The sequence below is a fragment of the Silene latifolia genome, chromosome 2 (genome assembly GCF_048544455.1).
Source record: "Silene latifolia isolate original U9 population chromosome 2, ASM4854445v1, whole genome shotgun sequence".
NCBI classification, from domain to species: Eukaryota; Viridiplantae; Streptophyta; class Magnoliopsida; order Caryophyllales; family Caryophyllaceae; genus Silene; species Silene latifolia.
Window position 1 is genome coordinate 178,963,001 of NC_133527.1, and position 14,107 is coordinate 178,977,107.

Consider the following 14,107-nt stretch of genomic DNA (forward strand, 5'->3'; position numbering starts at 1 on the left):
GTTTATTTGTGAGTTGTGGGGAGCTAATGGATACTGAGCTAATGGGATGCCTCTTTTCTGAATTTATAGCAAGTTTGAGATGTGTTGCTGGAGTGTATGTATGTTGTCTTTAGCTTTTGGTAGCTTTAAAAAGCCAATAGAAGCAATGATCATTGTTAAAGATTCCCAAATTTGGCATGGTAAATCCTGTAGATATGCAGTATGCATGCTGTTGTTGTTATCTTATTTTATTGATCTTATTATTAGATGTGGATGCTGTTGTTGAAATTGCTGATTAATGTTGCTGTTTCTGCTATTACAGTTGTGATGATGCTGTATTGTTACAGGTTTGGACTGTAATGCAATTACAGTAATTTTAAAAAAAAAGAGTTAAACAATAACAACGGTTATATTGACATTACCCGTTGTTATTACGTTCAACAACGGGTTATAACACAGGAACCGTTGTTATTGGTCTTATTAGATTAAAAAAATGAGATAGGAAGTGACAACGGTTGTAGTACTTCTACCCGTTGTCATTGCTTTTTTTAGACATTTCATTTTGGCGCAAATTGGGTGAAAATATATTACAACGCGTATATTTTAACTGTTGTAATAAAGTTATGACAACGGTTGACTTTTATTGACCCGTTGTTATTAAAATATCACAACGATTTTGTTTTAAGGGCCCGTTGTTAATAGTTTGTCTTAATAAAAAACTAATTTACAAATAGATACAGGTATACAGCATACCACACAAACACACACAATAGTTCAATCGTTGGTATCCTGAGTTTATTCTCTCTCCCCCGCTTTCTACATTCTCGTTGCCGACCGTCGCCCAGTTTCCGACGCCCAGGTTCCGTCGTCTTCCCTTATCATCCTGCTCATTCTCTTTATCATCATCATCAGGTATGTTCACTTTTGTGTTTTGTCAATAGGGTTTTAAGATCATCTTTTTTGTTTTTTATCTGTTTGTTTTTCGTCTTCTTTGTTATCTTTATCATCCCGCATCATCTACTTCATTCTTCTTATTAGAGTTTTAGGATTTTAGAAGCTCAAACTGTTGTTTTAAATTTTTATCCCTCTTTAGGGTTTTAGATATTCTGCATGTCGTTGTTCATTTCCTATTTCATTCATATTTAGGGTTTTAGGATTATCATGGGTGAAAAACGGAAAAGAAGTCAAAAGGATAATAAGCCTGGGGATAATAAGCCTGGCGAGAGGGGTGCTACGAAGTGCCCTGCAGCCCTTACAGCTATAGCGGCTAAACAGCCGCTTGGTATAACATGGAACGCGAAGGGTTTCCCAACTGGTCCAAATGCGAAGGATTTATCCACTTGGATTGGATGTTACACAAGACAGTTTGTGTCTATCCATTTAGGTGAAATTAGGAATTTGAATCCAAAATTGGCGCAGTTATTCTTGGATCGTATAAAGCTATGATAACTTATGTAGCGAATCAACATTTTATTTTGGAGGTAAATTGAATGCTATGTATTGGTTGTATGTGGACAAGGAGATGGGGGAGATGCGTAAGAGCCCACCGTTAAACAAGTGTCCCACCATCACTCAGGAACAATGAGATCTTTTCAAAGCGATTCGAGCTAGTGAGAAGTTTGAGGTTAAGTATCCTCGCCTTTTAATGATTTACCCAATGTTGTTAGGATCGGAATTCTAATTTGAATCGATGGGAAAGGTAGGATCGGATCGTAGAATCGTAATATTCTACAAATTCACTAAATATAATTTTTTATTTGGTAGAAATATATAATTGAAAATCAAAACACTTATTTATACACAAAATATTGATAATTAATAATTTTAGTATCATTTCATGAATATGTTACTACAAATTACATGAAATTTGGATTTTTTACGATGTTATTATATAAAAATATATTTTAATATGTTTACTATAGAGTCGGATCGTAGGATCGTAAGATCGTAGAATCGTATTCTGATCCTACCTCTAGAAAATTTCGAATAGATAGGATCGTAAGATTCTAGAAACATGATAGAATCGTAGGATCCGGGATCGGTCAAGCATTTTTGGATCGTAAAATCGTAGAATCATAAGATCGAATCGGGATTCTAACAACAATGGATTTACCTATCATTTTTTTTAATTAATGAGTTCTCTATAATTTTTTTATTATCACATCTACTTGCGCTTTTATATAATTTGAAGGCCGTTAGCAAAAGAAATCATGCTAACATTTCATGCAAGAACGGAAAATGGTATGGTTCTCGAGGCGGTTACAGATTGATAGAAGACCAACTCGTAAGTAGCATGCATCCCCCTGTTTATTTGATTTTTATAATCACACTTGGACTTGATACACATTTATATATATATAACTGTTACCATGCTAATGTGTAGGTGGGAAAGGGAGTGACCGACTTGAATCGGCACGTAACTTATAAAGAAGGGCACACGCCTAAAGGATGTCGGCCGCGTGACAAATATGATCAGGAAGTGTTGACCAACATAGTAAGCATTATTTTAATAAGACGAGTTCATTACTAACTTTGTTATTTTAGTCACAAATATAATTTGAAGTTTATTTAATATATTATAGGAGAAGGTATTGAAGGAGGTACAAGAAGGGAAATTCACTCCCAATGGCCGTGATGACGTTCTTGGTAAAGCGATCGGCCGACCCGAACATCCAGGTCGATTGAGGGGCGTCCCGTTACATGTTGGAGTCACGAAATATTATGGGACAACTGCCCCGAAAAAGAAAAGGAAGGTTAAGGCTGAGAAGGCTGACATGGTACCATTTATTCTATTATTTTGATTTAAGTTCACATGTTATTGTTTTAAACAAATTGCTTAAACATTACATTTTTGGCACGCAGGTTCAGTTATTGGCATCCGTGATACTAAAGATGAATTCTGGAGGCAAGCCTTCCGAAGAAGAATTGAAGATGATGGAGGATGTCATTAAAGGGGGTAAGGTACAACAGATTGGTCAAGAGGCCGAGAACACTACTACCTTGGCAATACATGAGGAGGAAGTATCGGTCAACGAGATTCAGAAAGATCAGGTACATACTGCTTCTAAAGTTTTAACAACTAAAGTCGATAAGGTAAATATATGACTTCCTTATTTTTCTTTTCTTTTTTTTGGGTAAGATCAGGGGGTGTGTTCCCTGCCAGCTCTAATGATATAACTTCTGACATCATGCCATTGGTTAATTTTATTAGGTAAATGAGTCTGAAAAGGGGACGCAACTTGAGTTATCCACCACAGCTGACAATAATCAGGGGATGCAACTTGAGAAGACGGCTGATGAAAAACATCAGCATACATCCCCTTCAAATCAGTTCCCAGTTTTCGGCAAGGTATGCATGAAGTCTTTATTAGTGAAATTTATATGAATTCTATTAAATTTTGGGATACAATATATAATGTATGTGTATTCTTCAGGCCATAAACAGGAAGGTAGTTATTCTTACTGACCCTAATTCCGCGAAACCTGTGCGTGTTGGCCAGGGTCTAGTAGACTTGCCCACCAAATCAGCGGAAACTTTATTGGTTCATGGCGAATCACTTTTGCCGAGCCATAGAAAAGTGGAGATAACTGAAGTCTTTGAAGGCCATGAAAAATTTCAACTGCCCGTCCCAGTTCATGACGACATTACCATTCTGGCAGATGCGGTTGGAAGTTTCATCCAATGGCCTAATTCTCACATCTTCCTGGCTTGTTCGTTTCCGCCTCAACCGAAAGCAGTTGGGGTTAGAAAAATACCTTTATATGTTAAATTTTTATGTGTTAAATGTTTTTATATGTTATTTTTTTTATAGGGAACAAAAAACACGGATAAGTCGGATAATCCTAAGTCCCCAGACATGCCAACTACCTCGTCGAAACAACAACTTGATGAGGTATTTAATTAACTTCTCCATTTTTTTAAAAACCTCTCTTTATTTATATTTTTTCTGTATTTCTAAAAAGCATGGAAATTTTGTGTAGGGGACAAAAAAGACGGATAAGCCTAAGTCCCCAGACATGCCAACTACCTCGTCGAAACAACAACTTGATGAGGTATTTAATTAAATTCTCCATTTTTTTAAAAACCTCCCCTTATTTATATTTTTTCTGTATTTCTAAAAAGCATGGAAATTTTGTATAGGGGACAAAAAAGTCGAATAAGCCTAATAAGTCCCCAGACATGCCTACTACTGCCTCATCATTGAAAGAGCAGGTTGATGAAGTATTTAGTTAAGTACTCTTTTATTTTTATTACTCCAACTAGGATATGTTACCTTTGGAATTTTTATTATTTTATTTATCTACATGTATAGGCTGGTACTAGCACAAAAAGAGAAAAGCATTATTTCCTCGAACTGAAAGATGTTAGGAGTATAACCTCCACTAATTTTTGTGGAAGCGAATACATGAAAAAAGTAAGAACGCTGACGATGAGACAACTGTATTTAGAGGCTTGTCGTCGCATAGCAAACGAGCAATTGATAATTATTTCGCTCGATGAGGATATTTTAGGGATTGAGCGCGAAGCAATTCTGTCATGGGAGCTCCTAGCCATTTGGTCTGGCCTTCTCGAGATTGATGTCCAACACCTATTTGTTTGGATGAAGTAAGTTTCTTAATAAATCATTTCATATTCTAATATTCTGACTAGATAGTGTTTTAAATACCGGAATTAATACCGTAATATTGTAGGTTCTTGAAATCGAGAGTGATCCCCGAGAACAAGATTCCATGTGATCAATACGGATTCCTGTGCCCCTATATTTTATCTATGCATATCACGTTGATTTCGTACGAAGATCTGGTAGATTATATTGCTCGGGAATTGGCGACAAACAAAAAGCTCATCTTTGCCCCTTATAATGAAATCGGGTAATAAACAAATTAATATTATGATTCCACCTACAATTGCATTTTCTTAACTAATATATGTACTTGTTAATAATGATGATGTCTCTTGATGTAGGAGTCATTGGGTGCTAGCAGCCATCATGCCGACCAAGAAGAAAGTTTTTTGGTTGGACTCTTTGCATAGAGAACCAAACGAGGCCTTTAAGGGCTTGATTATTAAGTAAGTTTATAATACTGATTTATTTATAATAACATTAAGTTTCAATTTTTATTTATAGCAAAAAACTCATTTTTGCCCCAAAAATATGAGATTCTGCCTCCTTTTTTTTTATAAAAAAAGGACCTTTGTGAAGAAAAGAGCTAACGAGGATCAACCCACGAAAGATTCTGAAGATGGCCCTACTTTTATTACGATAACAGGGGTACGTGCTCAAATACAATACCTTAAGTGCAAAAATCTGTCTTTAATAATAATACGTGCGCAAATACAATACCTAAAATGCAAGATTCTGATGTGGGCCTTCTTGTCTCTTCGTTTTTTATGTAATAGTAGGTCCCTCGCTAGCCGGATAGCATACAAAATGGATACTACGTTTGTCGGTTCATGTTGGAGGTTATTATGCGAAGATATATCCTTATTCCATAAAAGGTTAGTAGTTTAATAATGTGTTTATTACTTTTTTTAAATTAGAGCTGATGTTGTCTTGCTTGCTGTTATACCATGATGTTGCTATGCTGAATGATGTATGTTGTAACACTAATGAACAACACTAATGCCAATGAATAATGTCTTGTCTTTGTTTTTCCGCAGTATGTAATCAACGCGCCACAAGTACCTCAGTACAAAGTGTTGGAGCTTGTGTCCTCCACAAATTAGTGTGATAACATTTGTAAATCTCTTAAAGGTTCACAAGGGTATACTTCGTATTTTAATCAGTTGATTAACGATTACCTAATAACGGTTGGCTTGCTAGAAAGTTTGACGTTATTATCATACAGATGGCGGTGATCAACTGGTCCCTAAAGGTCACAACTATAGGATGTGTTTGAGAGATGTGGTTATAGAAATATAATCACATTGATGCCTTATATGACTAAACAGTTAGTCAATGTGTTGATGAGACAATTATTTAATGAAAATTAAATAATATTAGTTGAGACGAATTAACTGTCAATTCGTAAATTGAATATAATAAGTTATATTTATTTAAATGTATGTAATGTTAGCTTGGACGAATTAATCTGTTAATTCGTAATTAAATGTAATCGGTTATATTTAATATCAACAAGATGAATGTGTCATAGTGGTAATAATGAGGGTACTCAAACCAATAGGTCATGGGTTCGATCCTCACTAGATGACAATTTACATTTAACACGTTTTTATGCGATATTGTTCTTAGGCCGAATTTGCTAGGACCGAATGTTGTTTCTTAATCCTTTATGCTATTGTTTATGCAATTTAGTTTTATGACTCGTAATCATCACTTTATTATTCGTTATAATCCTTAAATTTAAAGGGATGCATACAGATAAATTCCCACAAGTGGTATCAGAGAAAAGGCCACGAATTTTAATTTTGATGATTTTCATAAAATTGTTTATAAACAATAATTAGGGTTTGCGAGAAAAAAAATATAATCGGCTGGATTTTTTTTAGCCGTGGAATTTTTTTTTTCCGTTTCCGTTACTGTTCACGGATGAACAGTATTCTTAAAAAAAAAAATTTATTTTCTGTTTTTTTCTTTCGGTTTCTCCTGAAAAACCGATTAAAGTTTTTTTTTGCGGCTGTTTTTGTTTATGCCTGTGGACAGCGGGGAGCCCACGGGGGCGCTTGGGAGGAAGAGAACAAGCGTTTGCATTTTTGTTTGAGTCGCCACCAATTTTTATGGGAAATTGGAACCGTTCGAATACCTCGTGTCATGTCAAGACACAAAGTAGAGACATGAACACTAAGCAATCGTTACCCTTAGCATTCTATGTCTAGAATGACTCTCGTGGATGCCAATGAACACGGGTGTTCACGGAGATCTGGAGTAAGAGGTGAGGGTACGTATTAGGAAGCTCTTTTGATCGAACACCTAATCCCGCCCGCCTCGATAGCGGCCTCTACTAATGATTAGGGACATCATTTATACTTGATATATCGTCGATTGTATGCATGCAATGCAACACCCAAGTTTTAATCCTAACATGTGAAAATTAGCTAAGTCGGTTGACACTTAATTAGCAAACAATTGGGTCGAAGTAGGATTTAATGTTCAATTACATGTGAAAACATACAAATGATACAATAAATATGACAAATACAATAGAGAAAATTACAATAATGAAAATTACAATAATTACAATGGATTAGGCGATTTATGTCGAAAATACCTTTAAAACGGATAATTTGAGAAAACGAATAAAAGAATAAATCAACGATTAAATCAGTAGGCGATAATACGATTAATAGTCAATTATACGTAAGCTAATTAAACTAGGTCAAGCAACAACGGAGTTCAGAGGCAGAAATCAACCCGGAACATGCGCAGCAGAGCTGCGTCCCTTGGAATAGGCGCAACAGTTGCTGCGTCTGTTCCTGACCTGAATTATAGCTGTGAAGCCGGAATTGCGTGTTGTTAATACTCGTTGGTAAATTTAATGATTGATTAAATTATTTACTCGGATGAAAGTGGTTAGTAGGTTATTTACATGTGATTGAGGGTCATAAAACAATAAAACACGGACGAGACGGAATTAAACGAATTATACATGAATGAATGATTAATAATTAGTGACATGGGTGAATGAAATAAACTAAACAAGATGAATCAACGACAAATTAATGACGAATATGACAATAGACAGATGAAAATTTATCAAAGGATCGAATTCCAGAAATCCGATATGAACAAATTGAATTCCTACAACCCGGATTGAATTTAATGACGAAAACCTGCAAATATGAATTACTTGGGATTTAAGTCGGGTTTAACGACGAATTAAACATGTTAATGAATAATGTACATGTGAGATTATTATGCTATTATGTCGAAGAATTAACGAACAAACAATATAAAATCAAATAACGAACGAATTTACAGAGGACAAAGGAAGAAGAAAGGAAGCAGGAACTGCGGCAGCCTCACGAAGAGGCGCAGCAGGTACTGCGCTCCTTCGAAGAGGCGCAGCAGTTGTTGCGTCCTTTCTCGACGGTTTGTCTTCTGGAAAACCGTAAAAAGGGTTTTAAAGTACGGTTTCAGAAATCGGTTTTAAGAAGGTATTTTTGACATAAACCTTACAATTGATGATACAAAAAGTAAATAACAATAAATAAAGGAAGATTTACACCCTCAGACTTACATGTTTGACGAAACGAGAAGGACTAAGATATCGATTAGTGATGCTCGACGCGAATGTAACGAAAGTGCCCTTGTAAGAGGAATTTAAAACAAATTGATTAAGTTGATTGATTGTGGAGTTGGTCAAATTGGTCGGTCATGCAAACGAGGCTGGTACTCAGAAGGATCCGAGCTTACGTGGTCGAATGTTCAAGCACGTAGACGCCAAAAAGTAAGAACAAAGGTCTAGAATGCAAAGGGAGAAGAGAAGGGCGGACACTCGCGTGAGAAATATGAGGAGCAAAGGCTCCTATTTATACTAATCACGTGAAGGATTTAGGGTTTCGGAGACTCTTTGGAAGTGAATCTCGGAAAGATATAAAAAAGATACGAAAATTACGCAGAAAAGGACCTGGGAAGAGGCGCAGCAGCCACTGCGTCTCTTGGAAGAGGCGCATCACCTGCTGCGTCTGTTCCCAAGGAGTTTCCTCCTTCGGAAGAAAGATTTCCGTGTTTGAGTTATGGTAGGACGGAATAATTTGTTTTCCTTAATATCTTGCGTGAATATTACGGGAAATTGTTTACCAAAGGATAAAGATTATGAAATATTTATAAAATATGGAATATAAATATCCGGAACATTCCAGAACATTCTGACTCGGGATTTAACGGTTATTAGAAAATGAAGACGGTTTTAGGCCCGGGCTCCAAATGTACTCTAGTTACTGTCAAAACGACCGTATCGGCACGTAGATGACAACTAAGAGGTAGACATTAATATTTGAGCAATCACTTGACGATAGACTTACGAACTATCACAAATCATTCCGCGTAGCAAACATGCGGCCCAATCATCACCGAGTGGTTTGCGAGAGGTGCAGAAATGAGGTATCTACAGAGCCCCCACTTTGACTGAGGCTTGGACAAGGCGAAAGTCAAAGTATAGCCATCAGGTCAATCGAAGATTACAACCTGACGACTATGGCGACGCGAGGCGGCTCAAGGGGTCTGAGCCAAGGACCTGTCGTCGGGAACATTTTAGAGTCTGTCGACTATCGGGGAGGGTCGTTTAAAGTCCATTAGACTACGTAAGGAGGCTCGCCAGCCATAAGAAGAAACCATACCTGAGACTTCTTCTCGAGACGCTTCCGGAGGTGCATGGGAGCTATTGAGCTAAGGGTAAGCATAGGGGTTAAATAAGGTGAGTAGCAGGACACATGCGGGAACTGCTGAGAGAAGACTGCTTGGGTAGTCTTCGAGAAATAATTGCGAATAGCAGGACACAGGCGGGAACTGCTGAGAGAAAACTGCTTGGTCTCCATGTATTGAGAGGGAAAGTGTATCCGCTTACTCTCGTTGGGGAACATGATCGGGAATTAATCTCCATGTCGTGAGAGGGAAAGTATATCCGCTTACTCTCGTTATAACGAAGGCGTGTCGAAACACCTGTGAAGGAATAAATGCTTGTTGCGACAAGCAAAGGTCTCGGAAGAAATAAATAATATGCAAACGATCTGCTTTGGCTTGGAAAATGCGGGCCGGAACGAAAGAAAATCGTCAAACGGACCAAAAGGATAAAATAGCATCGGGGAAGAGGCGCACCAAAGATGGGCCCACAAATAACGAACTCATAACGAATTTTTTAAAATTCGTATGGAGGGAACACAAGGAAGAGGCGCAGCAAGAGCTGCGTCTCTTGGAAGAGGCGCAGCGCCTGTTTCGTCTATTCCCCAAAGTGTATTTTCTGCGTAAAAACGCGATAACCAGAGGAGTGGAAAATCATTTGTTCGAAACATAAATTACACATTTCTCTCTCAAATCTTCACCATTTCCGCCAAGGTTTGATCCAAAAGCTTGCATTAATCATGAATAATCGAGGTATGTGTCTCATTCTTGCATTAATCTCCGGTATTTGTCCAATTTTGGATCGAAAAAATTAGGGTTTATGACCCAATTAATCGAAAATTTAGGGCTTTTCCCTCAAATGCATTTGCCTTGTCAAATTGACATTAGAAATGGATAATTGGTAATATAAGGAACATAACCATGTATTGTCTCGGATTTTCGTTGAGTTTTGAGCCTTTGAGTGAAATTTGAGACGGTTTCACAGCTAAACCGTAAATTGCTTCGAAAATAGCCTTAGGATTGTCCATTTACGATGAAACTTGATATTTGGGATCCTTGGATGATGGGTAAACTTCCTACCATCTCGGAATTTTGGTTTGCGACAGCTTTTTCAGGACACTTTTCTAGGGCATAATCGCCGTTATAACGAAATGCTGCCGAAATTTCGACTCGAACCCGAAATTAGGCTTCAAATTAGGCTTGACTTGACCCAAATTACCACATGAGTGATCGGGTTGATGAGAATGTGGCCAAAGATGGCGCGAAAAGAGCGGTTTCAAGGCTTTCAAAGGCTTGAAAATCCCTTAACCAAGGCTTGCCGTCACGTGACGCGGCCTAAATTTGTTTTATTGTTGCAGGTGATGAGGCTTCTACTTCTGGGAGGACTCCCATGGAGATAGACGTTGCTGCTGTCGAGGAGGCTTTAGAGCAGGCCTTCACCGCCGCGGTGATGGCTGCTGGGGACGAGGTCCATGAGGAGGAGGCTGTTGAGGAGGAGTCCCCGAGACGGGCCAACGTTGGACGAGGAGGTCGTCAGCTGAGAGGAGCTCCTACGTGGGTTGAGACCTGGGAGAGTAGGCACTTGCTGTGGGCTGCAGCGAGTCACCTGTCCTACAGGACGGTGAAAAGTTTGGTAAATAGAAATTCACTACTCATCACCCATCTTCTTTCATTCATTTGTTCATATCTCTTTCAATTTTCATTCAAAACTAAAGATAGCTTTTGTTTCAAATAATAATAGGAGGCCGGGAACATTAGGTCATTCTCGGGCTACACGACAGCGATGGAGTGCTACGAGCGGCTGTCGGCGGAGGAGCGCGCCATGATCGAGCGCGGAGCGTTCGGTTCTTTGGTGCAGGCCTGGAGGGGTATCGCGAAGAGGAAGCTGCGGGCTAACCTTAGCCTGGTCCGCGCTTTCTTGGACCGATTCTGGGATACAACTTCCACGTTTCACATGCCTTTTGGTGAGGTGGGAGTCACTCTGGAGGACTACGACATGATTTCTGGTATGCCGTGTGGGTCTGAGGCTGTGGAGTGGCCGGAGACTGCCATGAGGGTGGACTCGGCCGAGGCTAGGAGGTTAATCGGCTGGAACTTGTCGCCGAGGGCTGTCATAGTACCGGGTTTGGTGCCCAGCTCCTACGTTCGAGACTAATTTACGGGAAAGATCCCGGCGCTGGTGACGATTGACGGGAGGGAGACGGCTCCTCCTCCCTGTACAGCTGAGCAGAGGGTCCGTTTGTGGCTCTGGTGGTTTCTGTCTTCGATTTACCTCGGAGACAAGGGCGAGAGGCTGTCGACGAAGCTTCTTCCCTTCCTTTCTGACCTGAGCTCCCTAGGGCGTTGGGATTGGGTCACTGCTGGTTTTGCGGTCCTCATCCGCTTCATGAGGGCCATGGTTCGTCCGGAGTTGATGGAGAAGGGGACTTCTCCTGGCGCCGTCGGACTCGGACTATCGCTTGGAGGTATGAACCTTCATTTAGATCAAAATCAATTCCTTTCCTTACCAAATTACGAAAGATCGTCAATGACTATCTTGCCTCGCAGGCGTGGGTGCACTCCTACTTCCCGGGCCTCGCGCCCAAGAGGACGGAGCCGCTGGAGAAGGCCTATCTCGTGGTGAGGGATTGGGTGATGTGCAGGACGAAGAGCAAGCGTTCTTCTCACGGTGTCTACCGGCGGGACGTGAACGCTCTTCAGATAGATAGCGTAAGCATCTCATATTTATTTGCTCCTATATTGCTTTTAAATTGATCATAAGAATGATTCCTTTGTTTATCTTGTCCCAGTGAGTGCCCAGGCCTTGGGCGGAGTACGCTGACGTGCCTCCTTTTGTGGCTGAGGTCCTTCGACCTAGGAGCTCGAGCCGGCTGCTGTTGAGGACGTCGATGGGTCCTGTGTGGTACTTGGGTGAGCTCTTGGCTCGTCAGTGCTCTCGGGACGTGTTGACGGTTCCCATCGATCCTCCTAGGACGATGTTCAGGGAGCCTTCTGAGGCAGAGAAGGAAACGGACTTGGCTGGCGCGAGTGGTGACGCCCTACTTCTTCCTGGCGAGGAATACTCGGCGTTCCTCTACGGGAGGCTGGCGTACTGGCCGGTAGTGGTGAGCATTTTTACCCTTCTTTTTTACTTGATTTTTTTGAGAACTATGATGAAAGATCATCGATTAATGAGAAACATTTGACTTTGCAGGAGGTTGAGGCGGCGGGCATCGAGCCCCCAGAGTACCCCGAGACCCTCGAGTACACTGACGCGACCGGGAGGACGACGATCTCCGAGCTGCGCGACATTGACGTGGCTGTGACGGATGCTGGCCTGGACGACTGGCAGCATATGATTCGGAGGGTAAACCTCTAATTTTGCATAACTTTTTGTGTAAGAACACATTTGATTGAGTTTGTTCAATTATTGAGAACTTCTTTTTGAAAATGCAGGTCGCGCCGTCTCGGTTCGTGGCGTTATGGAGGGTGGCCAACCGGCTGCGAGCTACTGCCGTCGAGGCACTTATCGGCGGTCGAGGCCGTCAGGTACGAACCTTGTGCCTGTTCTATTTTTGAATTTTGATTTTCCGATTTTTCTTGAAACGATTGACATGAGCCAATTTGTTGTTTACAGGGTGACCGCGAGCTGGAGCGAGAGTTGACCCAGTCTCGGGAGGAGACAGCTCGCTTGTTGAGGGAGCTCGAGGTTCGTGACGCCGAGCTTGCTGCTCTTGCGGCAAGGGTTGCGGAGCTGGAGGGCGACCATCAGTAGTTTTGTGTATTTTGCACAGTTGTACATTTAGACCTTCATTTTGAACATTCTGGACTTTGTTTGGGGCTCGAGCCCCCAGTTTGTTGTACATTTCCCTTTTTGGTTGTATATAAGATGGCCTGAGTGCCTTTGCTGCTGGGTTGCATTGCTTGTACCTGCAGGTTAGCTTCTAACAGGTTTGGTAGATGACGGTTTACGCCGTCATGCCGTCGAAATTTACATAGAAATCACGCAAGACATACATTTGCATATACATATGGCCTTAATTAGCGCAAAATGAGTGACTCAAAAGAATGCAAAAAGCAAAAAATCTGCCGGAAAATGACCGGACGGTAGGGAGGGTTACCCCCTAAAAAAAGAAAAAAATAGAAATCGATAAGTTAGAAGAAATGAAATAAATGTAAAACGAAATGAGAATTATTTTTTCCTAAAATGAATTATGAAAATTATTTCCGAAAATGAAAATGAAAATTATTTCCTAAAATGAAAATTATTTCCTAAGATGAAAATGTGCAAGTGTGGTAAAATGGCGAAAATGTCGATGTCGCCTCGAAATGCGTGCCCGCGGAATTAGGAAACCTGAAACATGGTAGGTTTGGCTTATGGAACGGCTCCGATTGATCGAGCCTCCAGTTCGTGTTCCTTCCTATCATGCTCGTTCAATTGCAATGAGGACTAGGCTTTACATGATGGACTTCACCCGAGTCTGCAATTATTGAGAGAACAAACTGAAGAGCGATGATGGTCCTTTGATTAGGTGGATTGTGCCGTGGTGGCATCTCAAATCTGTCACTGGAGTGTCTTCTTTGGATCCTACTCGGTCCGTGCACATTCCTGGCTTGGAGTTTATGGTGTGCATCTTCCCGGAGAGGCTGATGAGACAGGTGGGACTAAAACAGACAATCCCGAAGCTTGATACTGTCCCACAGACTGCTGTGGCGCTTACTACAGAAAGCCGAAGAGAGTGGGCCATTAAATGGGCTCAAAGAAATGTATGGTTCTTGAACTCTTCTGCAAATGCCTTATGGGTGTCGGATTCTTATCTGCGATGGAGGAAAGCTACTACTCCGGA

General features: G+C 40.5%; 1 long non-coding RNA gene across 1 annotated transcript in view; it reads left to right on the forward strand.

Annotated features, from left to right (window-relative positions):
• LOC141631408 (uncharacterized) overlaps positions 1-12,977 on the forward strand; it is an 80,836-nt gene extending 67,859 nt beyond the window's left edge. Inside the window, exon 3 of the long non-coding RNA XR_012537626.1 lies at positions 12,898-12,977. This is a non-coding gene — a long non-coding RNA (uncharacterized LOC141631408). The remainder of the gene's footprint in view (positions 1-12,897) is intronic.
• Positions 12,978-14,107: the final 1,130 nt, after the last annotated feature.